Raw genomic sequence first — 13143 nt, 5'->3', positions numbered from 1 at the left:
TGGAAAAGACTAAGAAGGGAGAGGGAGAATGGAAAGGAAAAGGTGGGGGTGGGGGTGGGGGTGGGGGAGGAAATAAGGGAGAGAACGCACGAAAGGGTCAATGCATGTGGAGGTGACAGGTATGGGAGAGAGAAACGAAAAGAGAGGACGGGGAGGAGGAAGAGGAAGTAGAGTTGAGCGAACGATAAAGAAGATGAAGGGGAAAAGAGGGAAAGGGAGGATAAGAAGGGGAAATGTAAGTGGGGACGAGGAGAGAGGAAGAAGGATATTATGAGAAAGGAGGGTGGGGGGGATGAAGGGAAGGAAAGAAGGGAAGAGATGGGGGCGAACGGGGAAAGAAGGCGGAGGATGAAAAAGGACAAAAATGGAAGAGAAACAAAAGGAAAGGAAGAGAAACAAAAGGAAAGGAAGAGAAAGAAACAAAAAAGGAAGGAGAGAAAACGGAAGCATAGGGGAGGGAGAGGAAAGATGATGCAGAAAAGGGAATAGGAAGAGGAAGTGGCGGGGGAAGGCAAGGAGATGAAGAGGTTACTGATAAGGAGAAAAAGGGGAGAAGACTGACAAAGGAAAACATGAAGAAGAGAAGAGAAGGAGACTGAGAAGGAAAGAAGAAACGGGATAGAGGTCGCGGAGACATACTCTCAAAGAAAGAAGCGGAGGAAATCTAAAGGTGAAAGAACAATGGAGAGAGAGAGAGAGAGAGAGAGAGAGAGAGAGAGAGAGAGAGAGAGAGAGAGAGAGAGAGAGAGAGAGAGAGAGAGAGAGTAAAAAAAAAAAAAGCAAAGGCGAGCGGATGACAAGAGATGGACGAGGAGGGAAAAGGAGAGGAAGAAGGTGGGAGGGACAGGAAGGGATAAGGGACATATAAGGAGTGGGGGAGACACAAACAGGAGGGGCAAAGGGAAAGGTGAAACTGGGAAGACCCGGGAAGGCAGAGAGGAAGATAGGGAGGGAAGGAAGGGATGGGAGAAGGAGAGGAGAATGAAGAAATGGGGAAGAATTGGGAGACAGGGTGTGTGAAATCAGAAGAAGGGACTAAGAAAAGAGAAGATAGGGAGAGGTGAGAAAAGAGTGCAAGAGGAAAAGGAGAAATAAGGGTCATGAAGGGAGGGAGGGGTGAAGCAACGGAAAAGGTAGGGAGGAAAGAGAGGAGACGGGAGAGAAAGGGAGGAAAGAGAGGAGACGGGCGAGAGGGGGAGGAAACAGAGGAGTCAGGAGGGAAGGGGAAAACAACCAATCTACGGTATATTCATACATAATACATCAAAGCAATTTCCTATCAATAAAACACAAATACACACATACAGCACATACACACGCACACACAAAGGCAATTTCCTTCCAATAACGGTACAACACACACACACACACACACACACACACACACACACACACACACACACACACACACACACACACACACACACACAATGGCCGTCGGGGGTCTCACAACGATCTTGGAATAAGCCCTTCACCTAATGCATACATCATCAAGCCAACCCTAATTCCTATGCCTATATACCTTTCCTCGTTCCCATGCATCACTACCTCCTCTCTTACACCCTCAATTTTCGTGGTAAACCCTTCATTACCGAAGGCCCTCTCGTAAGCATAATAAATCGTCTACCGATAATCACAAGAAAATGGTCATCATGCAGAAGGAGTTTATGGAAATTGGCTAACCCTTTCAATACAAGAGATCCCTTCTGGACTGAATAAAAAATAAACATAAAACTTGTGACTTTGCAGGGAATAAAATAAACGGATCGCCATCACAATGAGGGGGATAAAATCTCATCCTACATAAATCTGTCACTCAGTCTATCAGCCATGATCAACACGGTCTGTTGTTCAATCAACCTGTACCTGTATATTATTTCGTCATCCACTCTGCTTCTCATTCTTTCAATCAGCCAGCCAGTCCGTCGATCAGTATGTTATTCACTCAATCAGTCCGTCTCAGCCATTATGTCAGTTCAGACCGTATGTTATCCAGTCAGTCCAGCCATCAGAAGTATATATATATATAGACATTCGTGTGGTACAACATATATACATCCAATCGAGGTTCTCTCAACGACATACGAACTCTCTCCCTGGCATACACAGCTACTCCACCAAATCTCAAAAGACACTTCGCACTCAGCACTCCAAAAGCCAACACCTACAATCATGTGTGAAGCAAGGGGTAGGGGTGGGTCACTTTCTCCTGTAACCAAGCGGTGTTCCTCGACTCTTACGGATCAGCTACACTTAAAAACCTGTATAACACGACTTAAACCTGCACAACAGAGCTCCCCAACCATGCCAGGGGTGTGCATACCGGCCGATAAAACACACACACACACACACACATACATACACACACACACACACACACACACACACACACACACACACAAAATACCTCTATGGCATATACATTCATTCCGTCAGCCAATAAATAGGTTACACAATTAATCAGATGTTATTCAGTCAATCAGTTCGTCAGTCAATCAGCCAGTCAGTGTGTCAGAACAACGCGTGTCAAGAGCAGTGTGGGTGTCAGGAAAAACAGAGGTATTGTGAGAGGAAGAGCAGGAAGCGAAAAATACAGCTCAAAAAAGGCGAGTATAAAAATAGAGGGGGATTGAGTCGTGCAGGTGACACACCTGACCCGAGTAACACGAGAGCTGAATGGCTGAACACAGACATAGTGAGCTTTGTGAGTGAGCAATGTGGATGAGCACAGAGTGAGCTTAGTGAGTGAGCTAAGTAGATGAGTACAGACACAGTAAGCTTAGTGAGCCGTGAGTGAGCTTGGATGGATGAGTCCAGAAAATGAGAGACGTTGTGCTAGATGATGGTGAATGACTAAGTGTGGTGGCTGAGTCGATAGTGAGTGAGTTACGTGTTGAACCAAGAGTGAGGTGAGTGGGCTGGACTGAGAGTGAGCTGGGGAGTTAAGCAGAATGAGTGAAGGATGCGGCTGAACCGTGTGAGTTATATGGATAAGCCAAGAGTAGGTGGGTAACATGAATGAGCCCAGAAACTTTGAGCAGAACAGGTGAACTTCTGGGCTAAGAATGAGTGAGCTTGTTCTTTGAGCTAAGTGTTTGAGCTCAAACACTGAATAACTGAACTGAATAACTGAACTGAGCGTTTGTGAGCTTAGTCGAGCCGAATGTTTCCGAGCTTAGATGAGCCAAGAGTATGTATAAAGATCATAGGGGTGTCGCTATGTTGTTAATATTGATATCCAGAAGCAATGAACTATAGGAAACTAATTGACTGCGATTCCTATTTTGATTAAACAATAAGACTGTACCCATTTCTGTGTGTGTGTGTGTGTGTGTGTGTGTGTGTGTGTGTGTGTGTGTGTGTGTGTGTGTGTGTGTGTGTGTGTGTGTGTGTGTGTGTGTGTGTGTGTGTGTGTGTGTGTGTGTGTGTGTGTGTGTGTGTGTGTGTGTGTGTGTGTGTGTGTGTGTGTGTGTGTGTGTGTGTGTGTGTGTCTCATTAACCAGGCTCCAGCTCCTTCATTTATTATTCCTGATGCGCTGCTTCCTCGCTAGGGGAGCCAATATCTGATGTAAAACGGACTATGAATGACAAAGAGGAAGGTAAATATGAAGGGAGTGATGTGATGACAGGGGTGATGAGTTGATAATATGGCGAGGGGTGAAGTGATGAGACTAGTGGTGAGGTGATGATAGAGATGGCCAAAAGTGATGACAGGAAAATGTGGAAACCGATGTGATACCAGTAGTGAGATTAAGTGAGGATGTGATGAGGTAAGGAGGGTGGAGGGATGAAAGATGTGATGATGAATGAAATGATGTGAGAGGCGGTCGGGTAAGAGAAATGAGATGATGATGAGGGTGGAGCGATGTGAGATGGGGACGACAGGGTGAGCTGGTGATGGAAATGAGGCGATAAGGATAGCAGAGAGTCAAAGAGATTAGGGTGGGTACCGTAATGAGACGGGAATGGCAATAAGTGTAGGGTTAATGAGGTGGGGTAAGAGGGGGAGAAAAAAGGCCTAATGATCAGAACAGTAGGGTGAAGAAGTTGGAAAGGAAAACATGAGAGAAATGCTAAATAACGTGAGAAGAATAAAAAAGATGAGTTATGTGAATGATGAAGCAAGATGAGCACAAAATGGAATGAGGGACGGCAGAAAAAACAAAGAATAGCTGATCGGAATTTTCGTGACATGGAAGGATATAGCTATAATATTTAATGTATGGTAGGGGAAAAAAATAACCTCTTCACTCCGATGACGTATTTAGTGTTTAATTCTTGCTACCAACAGACTATTTACTCAGGTTAGGAGACTTAAATTGAAAAGGGAAAGGTTGCATAAAGCCTTCATCAACCTCATCACTAACAGAGGTCTCTCATAGCACGAAAAAATTAATAAATAAAAAATACAATAAAAACTCTCTGAAGAGCAGGAATACAATATAAAAACCACCACTGTGTGGAAGGAGTTAACAGACCGATGAAGCCAACACAGTAAATCATTCAACAACGGGAGAACTCTTAAACACTCAAAGGACTAATCAGTACGCTCAGTCTCCGCACGTCGAAGTCTGCAGGAAGGAGCTAAACTCACCATTGTTCAAAACAGAAACACAGTAAAACAGTCATGGAAATACCGGTATTATGGGAACGTATGACCGGCAAACACATTTTAATCCGCCCAAATCTGGAAATAATACAAGTCACAGCAGTGGTCGATAGTTGTGGCTTTACCCTCTGTAGTTTAGCCTACCTTGGCAAAAATGTAATATTCGAGTACCATATACAAATGTTATAACCTTGTAAAGTGAAATAAAAATGTCAAAATAATACAAACTGCTTTTTTCTAACAGAGGTCTGAGTTGGAGAAAAGAGTGACACGAGAGAGGTAGGGTGGAGTAACGTGAGTGAAAGAAGAGTGAGATGACAGGTGGGAGGAGCACGAAAGGAACCAAAGAAAGAACAGTGACAGGAGGGGTGAGACAGTGGAGGGGGGGGGGGAGAGGAAGACAAGTGAGAGGAGGGTAAAGAGTGGAGAGGCAGGTGTGCGGTGGGACTGTTCATGAAGAGAAAGGGGTAACGACGAGGTAACAGGATGAGACAAAATATATAAAAAAGGAAACATAGCAGAGGAGGAAGAGGAATTATGAGAGACGCGAAAGATCATGACTTAAACTTCTTGCGACAAATGAGGGGGGACGGGCGAGACGAGGCCGAAGGAGTGAAAAGAGAGGACAATGACGGAAGGAGTAAAACAGAAAAGAATAAATAAAGGAGTAAAATGAGTGAAGAATAATGGCAGGTATAAAAGAGCGAGAAATGGGGGAAGGAGCAAACAAGGGCAGTTACCAGTTAGGTCCGTGCGAGAAAGAGAGCGTGACTACAAGACATGGCAACAGAGGTAGCTAGTGTAGTGCAAGAGGTAAGATGAGAAGTGGGAAAAGAGGATGAAGAGGTAGGGTACTGTAAGAAATGGGAATAGAGGTGTTAGAAACGGGCAAAGAAAAGTCAGTGTAGAGTAAGAGGTGAGGACAGAGGTGCGAAAAGAGAGTAAAGAAGAGGTAGTGGACTGTAAGATGTAATAAGGAAGGTGTAAGAAAAGGGGAAAGAAAACGTAGCCTGATGCAAGAGGCAACAACGAAAGGGACAAGAAGAGGACAAAGAAGAGGCAGTGTGGTGCAAAGAGTAACAAGTGAAAATAAAGGGGTAAAGGAGGAAGAGGTGATTATATGTGGTTTATGAGAAATAAGAAGAGGGTGGGAGAAGGTGACATTAAATGTGGCAAGTAGCAATAAGGATACCGGGTAGTGCAGTGTAAGAGGTAAGAAAAGATGTGCAGGAAGAGGGACAAGATAGACGAAGGGAGGTGAGGAGGTGTTTGGAAAAAAAAGAAAAGAAAAAAGAGTGGGGGAAAGAGAAATGAAACTGTGACTGCCAGAGGTGACAAAAGTTGCAAAGCAGTGGAAGAATAAGAAGGAGGTACAGGAAGGCAGTAAAGAAGGGGACGGAACGGAAGGAAGAAGTGTCCAAAAACTAGGGAAGAGGGAAAGAAATACCAATATCCTTGAGCAAGAAAGGGAAGATAAAGAAAAAAGAAAAGGCTGACGACGAGGAAAAAATGTATGAAGTCTTGTATTGTACTGTGGTAGGCAATAAATGGGATGCAAGAAGAGCATAAAGAAGGGGGAATGAGGGGAAATACGGTACGAGGTGTCCGAGAAAGGAGGAAAGGGAAGGAACAACGAGAGCGTGACTGACAGGTAAGAACAAACACAGGTAGCCTAGCAGTGATTTGTAAGACGTAAGAAAAGGGGCGCAAGAAGAGAGTAATGAAGGCTGTGGGGAGCTGAAGAAATGGTGTGGGAGAAGAGGGTAAGAAGGCATTTATCTGTTTGTGGGAAGGAGTGAATGAGAGCGGAACTTGATGGTGAGAACAGAGTAAAGTATGAGAAATGAGATGAGAGTACAATGTGTGTGTGTGTGTGTGTGTGTGTGTGTGTGTGTGTGTGTGTGTGTGTGTGTGTGTGTGTGTGTGTGTGTGTGTGTGTGTGTAGCCTACTGGGAAATACAGAGAAGGGTAACTTAAAAATGGCGACATAAAAGTTGTATTGGGTGTACCAGTATTCTCAACATCTTCCCTGAGTTTCCTAGCCCATGATTTCATACTGTCCTGCTATTTATTCCAATTTCCACTTTCATTTGTACGTGTATTCTTTTAAAACATGTCGCATTATACGTGACACTGACTACACGGAAGGTGTGGTGATGAGTCCAAATTCTATGCTAGAAATACTGTGAATATAAATAAAACCACAACAACTGGAAGAAAGGAATTCAGTCAGATTAAACACAGAAATCAAGAAACGAAAATAAGCGAGGGAAAGGATGAGGGATGGACTGAGAGGAAGTGAGAGAATGGGTAGAGAGAAATGACGTAAAACAGAGAAATGACACAATACAGGGACGGTACGAGGCAGTGGAATGTGGGAGAAAGTACGAAGCAGTGAGGAAGGGGTAACAACAGACAGTGAGGTGGATGTAAGAAAAGACTACAAAGACAAAGATCGGAGGAAATGAGAGAGAGAGAGAGAGAGAGAGAGAGAGAGAGAGAGAGAGAGAGAGCAATTACAAAAAATTGCAGAGGTAAGTGTTGCGGAGGTATATACATTATTAAAACACACACACACACACACACACACACACACACACACACACACACACACACACACAGAGAGCGCAATTACAAAAAATTGCAGAGGTAAGTGTTGCGGAGGTATATACATTATTAAAACACAGAGAGAGAGAGAGAGAGAGAGAGAGAGAGAGAGAGAGAGAGAAATACAATATTATAGAGAAGGTTAAATAATGAAGTACCCAACACGTGAATTATTAACACCGAGGAACATGTGAAAGAAATGGGGAATGAGTGGGGGTTGGGGTGTGGAGTTGCGGGAGTGAAGTGGGGTTGGTAGATGGGGTGACTAGGGTGTATGGTAAGTGGGTGGGGTGAGGCTGTGGTGAGGAGGGGTGAAAAGGGGAATGATGGAAAAGGGTTGAGGTGAGGTAAAGCGGAGTAACAGTGTGGGGTGAGGGAGTGATGAGGAGTGGAGGAGGGGTGATAAGATGAGGATGTGGTGTGGGGTAAAGGGGTGTAGGGTGAGGGAATGCTGTGAAGAGGCTGAGGTGAGGTGAGGTGAGGAGGGGAAAGGGTGTAGGGTTATTGCGTGGTGAGGAGTGATAAGGAATGCAGGTGGGTTGAGCAAGGTGGAAGGTGTGGAAGTGGTGAGAAGTGTGCGAGGGTACCGGTAGTGATGAGAATGGGGTGTCAGTGAAGCGTGTGGAGACTGCTAATGGATAGGGGAATAAGGTGAGAAAGTGAGGTGAGGGAAGAGGTGGAGAGGTGTAATAAGGGAAGCGGGTATGGATGGAGGTAAAATGGGGCATGTGAGTTCGGTAATGCATGCATCTGATTATCAAGGAGAGTTGACCTTCACCCCGATGACGCATTTCTAAAACTATTTCTTGCCGTCTGTAGACTTATTACGCTTACCACGATTTCTCGAATTTGACGAGTTAGATAAAGCCTTCATTAAACCCTTCCCATTACAGCGCTCTCCCCTTAGCTGAATAAAATCGTCTGTAAGTAGCAAGAATGAAATATAAAGTACGCAGCTACTACAGTAGTACAAGGAGTGAAAGGTGACACAAGACACGAGGAAGGGTACGGTACACTAGGTGGGTGGCGTAAAACAAGTACAGGAGCCATATTCATAAACTTCCCTATAAGCTGAGTTAAAGATTCCTTGTTTAAACGATTATCTCCACAGAAACAGCTACAAATTCTCAAACGAACCTGAGTGAACACTAAACTGAAAAATTACCACACAACAAAGCGAGCTATTCCTGATACCAATTAACTGCTGTGGAGACTTATTTATCGTAGAAACTGACTTCCATCCTTTATTGACACAGACCAGGTGAGCAGAAAGGTGGAGGGAATGGGGAAGTGCGATAAGGAAAGGGGGAGGGGAGCGAAGTTAATGGAGTCGAGTGAAAAGAGTAAGCTTGTTACTGGGTGGGGGAAAATGTGGGAGGGTGAAGCGAGACACATGGAGAGAGATGTGGTGGGGAGGAGAGAGGTGCGGTAAGTAAGGGGTGGGTGACGTTAGGGGGTGGGGTGGGATGAGAAAAAGTAAGACCTGTTGGGTGGGGTGAAGGGCGGGAGCGTGGAGCAAAAGACTGATAGAGAGAGAGGTAAGGTGTGATAAGGATGGAGTGGGTGAGGCTGGAAAGGAAAAGTAAGGAGGGGAAGAGAGGGGAGAGGGGAGGGAAGGGAGAAATGAGGGGAGGGGAGGGAGAAGTGAGGGGAGGAGTACCGGTGGCTCAGGTGGGTGAAGGTGGGAGTGTGCAGTCACGTGAGGAAAGTAGTAGGGGGAGTGGGGGAGGTACGATAAGGAAGAGGTGGTTGTACCTAAGGGTGGGATGGGGTGGGAAACGAAACAGACTATAGGTGTGTGAGGGTGGCAGGGAGCGGAGTAACGTGAAGAAAGGGGTGGGGGTGATAAAGCAGAGGTGGGTGAAGCTAGAGGTCAGGTGAGGTGAGGAGATGGCTAGGTATGGTACTGTAGGTGAGGGCGAAATGTTACAGCAAGACAGGTACAGAGAATGGTGGAGGGAAAAAGTGTGATATGGAGAGGGTCTGTGAGTTTTGGAATGGGGAGGGGTTCTGGAAAGTAAGAGTAAGGTCGGAAAGTGAGGGAGGAGAGTAACAAGAAGACAGGTGAGAAAACAGGTGGGGTGCGGTGAGGCAGGAAGTGAGACAGGTGCGGAGTGAGACGGGTGGAGGGAGGAAAGGAAGGGGGGTACACAGGTTGCCAACCAAGGAGGGTGTGCTGACGAGAGAGAGAGAGAGAGAGAGAGAGAGAGAGAGAGAGAGAGAGAGAGAGAGAGAGAGAGAGAGAGAGAGAGAGAGGTACAGTACACAACACACGTTGCCAGGCACTGTTGACGTGGGGAGGGGGGGTGAGGAGGTGGTTAGGCACGCAAAGAGGAGTGGAGAGATACATGAGGGAAGAGAAGAGGGGGTGAGAAGGCTGAAGGGGGTGGTGGAGAAAGAGGGGGTAAATGGGCTGAAGTGGGTGGTGGAGAGAAGGGGTAAATAGACTGAAGTGGGTGGTTGAGAGAGGGGGGTAAATGGACTGAAGGGGGTGGTGGAGAGAGAGGGGGGTAAATGGGCTGAAAGGGGTGGTGGAGAGAAAGGGGGTAAATGCGCTGAAGGGCGTGGCGGAGAGAGAGGGGGTAAATGGGCCGAAGGGGGTAGCAGAGAGAGAGGGGGTAAATGGGCTGAAGGGGGTGGTGAAGATGGAGGGGGTGAATGGGCTGAAGGGGGTGGCAGAGAGGGGGTAAATGGGCTGAACGGGGTGGTGAAGAGAGGGGGGGTAAATGGGCTGAAGGGGGTGGTGGAGAGAGGGGGGTAAGGGGGATGAAGGTGGGGGATAGGATGTAGAGCACGGAACAGAGCAACGTCAAGGCCATGAGGTGGGGGGGGGGGATGATGGGGTGACGTGAGAAACAACAGCGGAACACCACCACAATAACAAAATAAAAATCCAAGCTATACAATATAAAATAGCCACCACACACAATAAAAAAATAAATCCAGCAACACTGCGAATATTCAAAAACTGATAATTCACGATAAAAAAACAGATAATACACACACACACACACACACACAATGTAACCACAACAGGCGTACGAACTATATAACCACCACGCTGCCTGTAAAATATATACAGGAGTTAACTGAGAAAAAGAAAAAAAAGTTATATCGGTAGGCCTACGTACGGTAATGTGGAAGACATGTCGAATAGCTTCGCTGTATTATATAAAAACCAAAATAAAATTACTCGTATTTCCCGTACGACAACTTTTTTTTTTCCCACAAAAATGCACTCGAAAATCACTCTGCGTCTTAGCACTTGATGATCAAGCTGTACAAAGGAGTTTGCCAACCCTCACGAACCCCAGTTACGGGATACAAGCATTCATGAATCCAGTCACGAGGTAAAAACACTCACGAACCCCTGTCACGAAATACAAAGCACTCACTACAGTCATCGAAACAGACGACGTCACTAATCTTGTCTGCACAGTCACCCAGCAGACGACACCCCTCCACAAATGAACAGGATGGCATCAATGCAGAAAAGACAGGCATGGTATTATAAAATGACAACTGGCAATATGTACTGATATAATGGTATTGCGTAATAAAGCAATATTACGATAATGACTGTTGCCTGAACTGAGTGAATTCTTTTGGGGGTGTAGGTTATAATGGTTCGATCAAAGAACTGATCATAAAAACATCAGCTGATGGGAGCTGGATGTAAAGATGCCGTCGCCAGTGTGTTTACACGCCTTGTAGTTGTGACTACGAGTTGTTGCTGATGAGAACAGGTACAAAATTGTGCTGAACTAGGTACATCTAAATAATTATACCGTAACCACAAATACTTGGTAATAGGTCCAGTATGTGATAAGCTACTGACAGAAAAATGATACCAGAGAGTCGGCGCCTTAAACTTGCTGGTACGGTAAGCTAATAAATCCTCAAACATTTTTCCCTCCAAAAATACCTAGTGTGTTACAGGGTGCGTCTTAGCACTTGTAGCCCCTTCTCATACGGGAAATGCGGCACCGTACCGTATATGAAAAATAAATACCAAACAGTTATGGTATGACTCAGGGGTAAGCATAATTACATATTTATAAACCGAATCACGGTTCCTACTCGAGCTAATAACGATAATGAGAACTTATCGGAATCTACAGTATAATTAACAACATATGGGCCAGTAACCACAGCATCAAGAATTAATATACGATATGCATAATTACGGATACCGTACCACCGTGTATACAATTACCAAACATGTCAATAATAATAATAATAATAATAATAATAATAATAATACGAATTATGTAGTTGCATCTCAAGGATATTAAATATCTACGATATATGAATACAACCGAAATTCATATACCAAATACTATATCGGTTTAATGCTACCAGGACGGCACAAATGTAAAGCAACGTAAACCAGCCCAAAGCGAAATCAATCCAAGTCAGTAAACAGTAACCATGGCAACAAAAACAACAGCTATTACATGCACGTTACCGATATGCCAGGAACAGTCGATGCATTTCAAGTACTTAAAATCCTACTGCTAGTCAAGAATTTTCTCAACAGAACAAAATCGTCTGGTGCTGGCCGGACAATTTTACTCCCTAAATTCGACAGGAAGAAGGCAACGCACGGGCGATTTTCCCCCCTACCCCAAGCATCCCGTCCCTCCTCCCTCCACTCCCTCCCTGTTATGGCAGTCAGCTGAGGCGTAAACATGCCTCCCTCCCTCCTACCCCTCCCAACCCCCCCCCTTCTCTCTCTCACACTATACCTTATCTCCTACTTTCGAAAATTAACTTCCTCTTCTATTATTACTCATAACTTTATCATTTATATTTCCCCCATTTATTACTTCATTCATCGTAACCCATCATTCCTTCTTCCGCTATTCTTCCCTCCCATCTTTACTCCCTACACCTCATGATTCTCTTCTTCAACTATTATTCCTCCTATTTTTACCTTTGCATCATATCTATCTCTCCTTCCATCACTTCATTCCCTTCAAATCTAATACTCCTTCCTCGCCTCCATTTCCATCGCTCCTCCCTAACTACGCTACCCCTCACTCCCCAACCCACGCGTTCATTCACTCCACGATTTCTCATATTGTTTCGCCTAAGAATTCCATCTCAAATCCTTCCCACACATACTTCCAGAATTGCCGCAATTTGTCTGATTTAATGTTACTGACTTCGTGAGTCAACCTTGCGTTATGGAGCATTTATATCAAACTTTCACTTCTGACCGTGCTGAGAGACGCAGATGCTGAGTCCTGAGTATTTAATGGTGCTCTAAACACACGCGGCCAAATAATAATCTATTGCTCTCTAATTCAGCATATTTATACTAACCTAGATATTTACTGCCTATGACGCTATTTCAGCCTCTCTGCCAACAGAGACTGGGAGAAAATTACATCTACTGGTTGTAGATTTTCTTGACATGACAATGAGACACACTACTCATTCACAGATAGTAAAAATTAAATGGGAACCTTACGCTGTTCCTTTTAAATTCACGGTCCTTGCAAGCTGCTAGGAAGAATGTTAATATATTTACACTCGTCTACACACGAACCGAATGACGTTTACTCACCCAGTCTGTCTCCAGGAGATCTACGGAATATTCACATACACTTATATAATTTGCAAAGTAGTATTAATTTATCACCACTGCCAGCACTGAGGAGAGATGTGAGAGCACAACACACACAACCACTCATCACCACTCACTCTGCAGACGATTGTTTTCGTTAGTCACAACTCTGACGAACGCGCCGTCACAAGATGGCAGCACCTCCCACTCCACATTAGGGGAGACTTTGCTTTTCTAAATTTCAAGAGCTAAGACATATTATATCACATATATTATTATGCGTATTTGTAAAATATACTCAACAATATGTATTAACGCTATCATCCATAGAAGATCTTTTAACCTTCAGTAAAAC

This window comes from Coenobita brevimanus, chromosome 14, assembly GCF_032717465.1.
Source record: "Coenobita brevimanus isolate Jiangsu-jjx chromosome 14, ASM3271746v2, whole genome shotgun sequence".
In the NCBI taxonomy this organism is placed as follows: domain Eukaryota; kingdom Metazoa; phylum Arthropoda; class Malacostraca; order Decapoda; family Coenobitidae; genus Coenobita; species Coenobita brevimanus.
The sequence above is the reverse complement of the archived record's forward strand: the minus strand, read 5'-3'. Positions refer to the sequence as shown.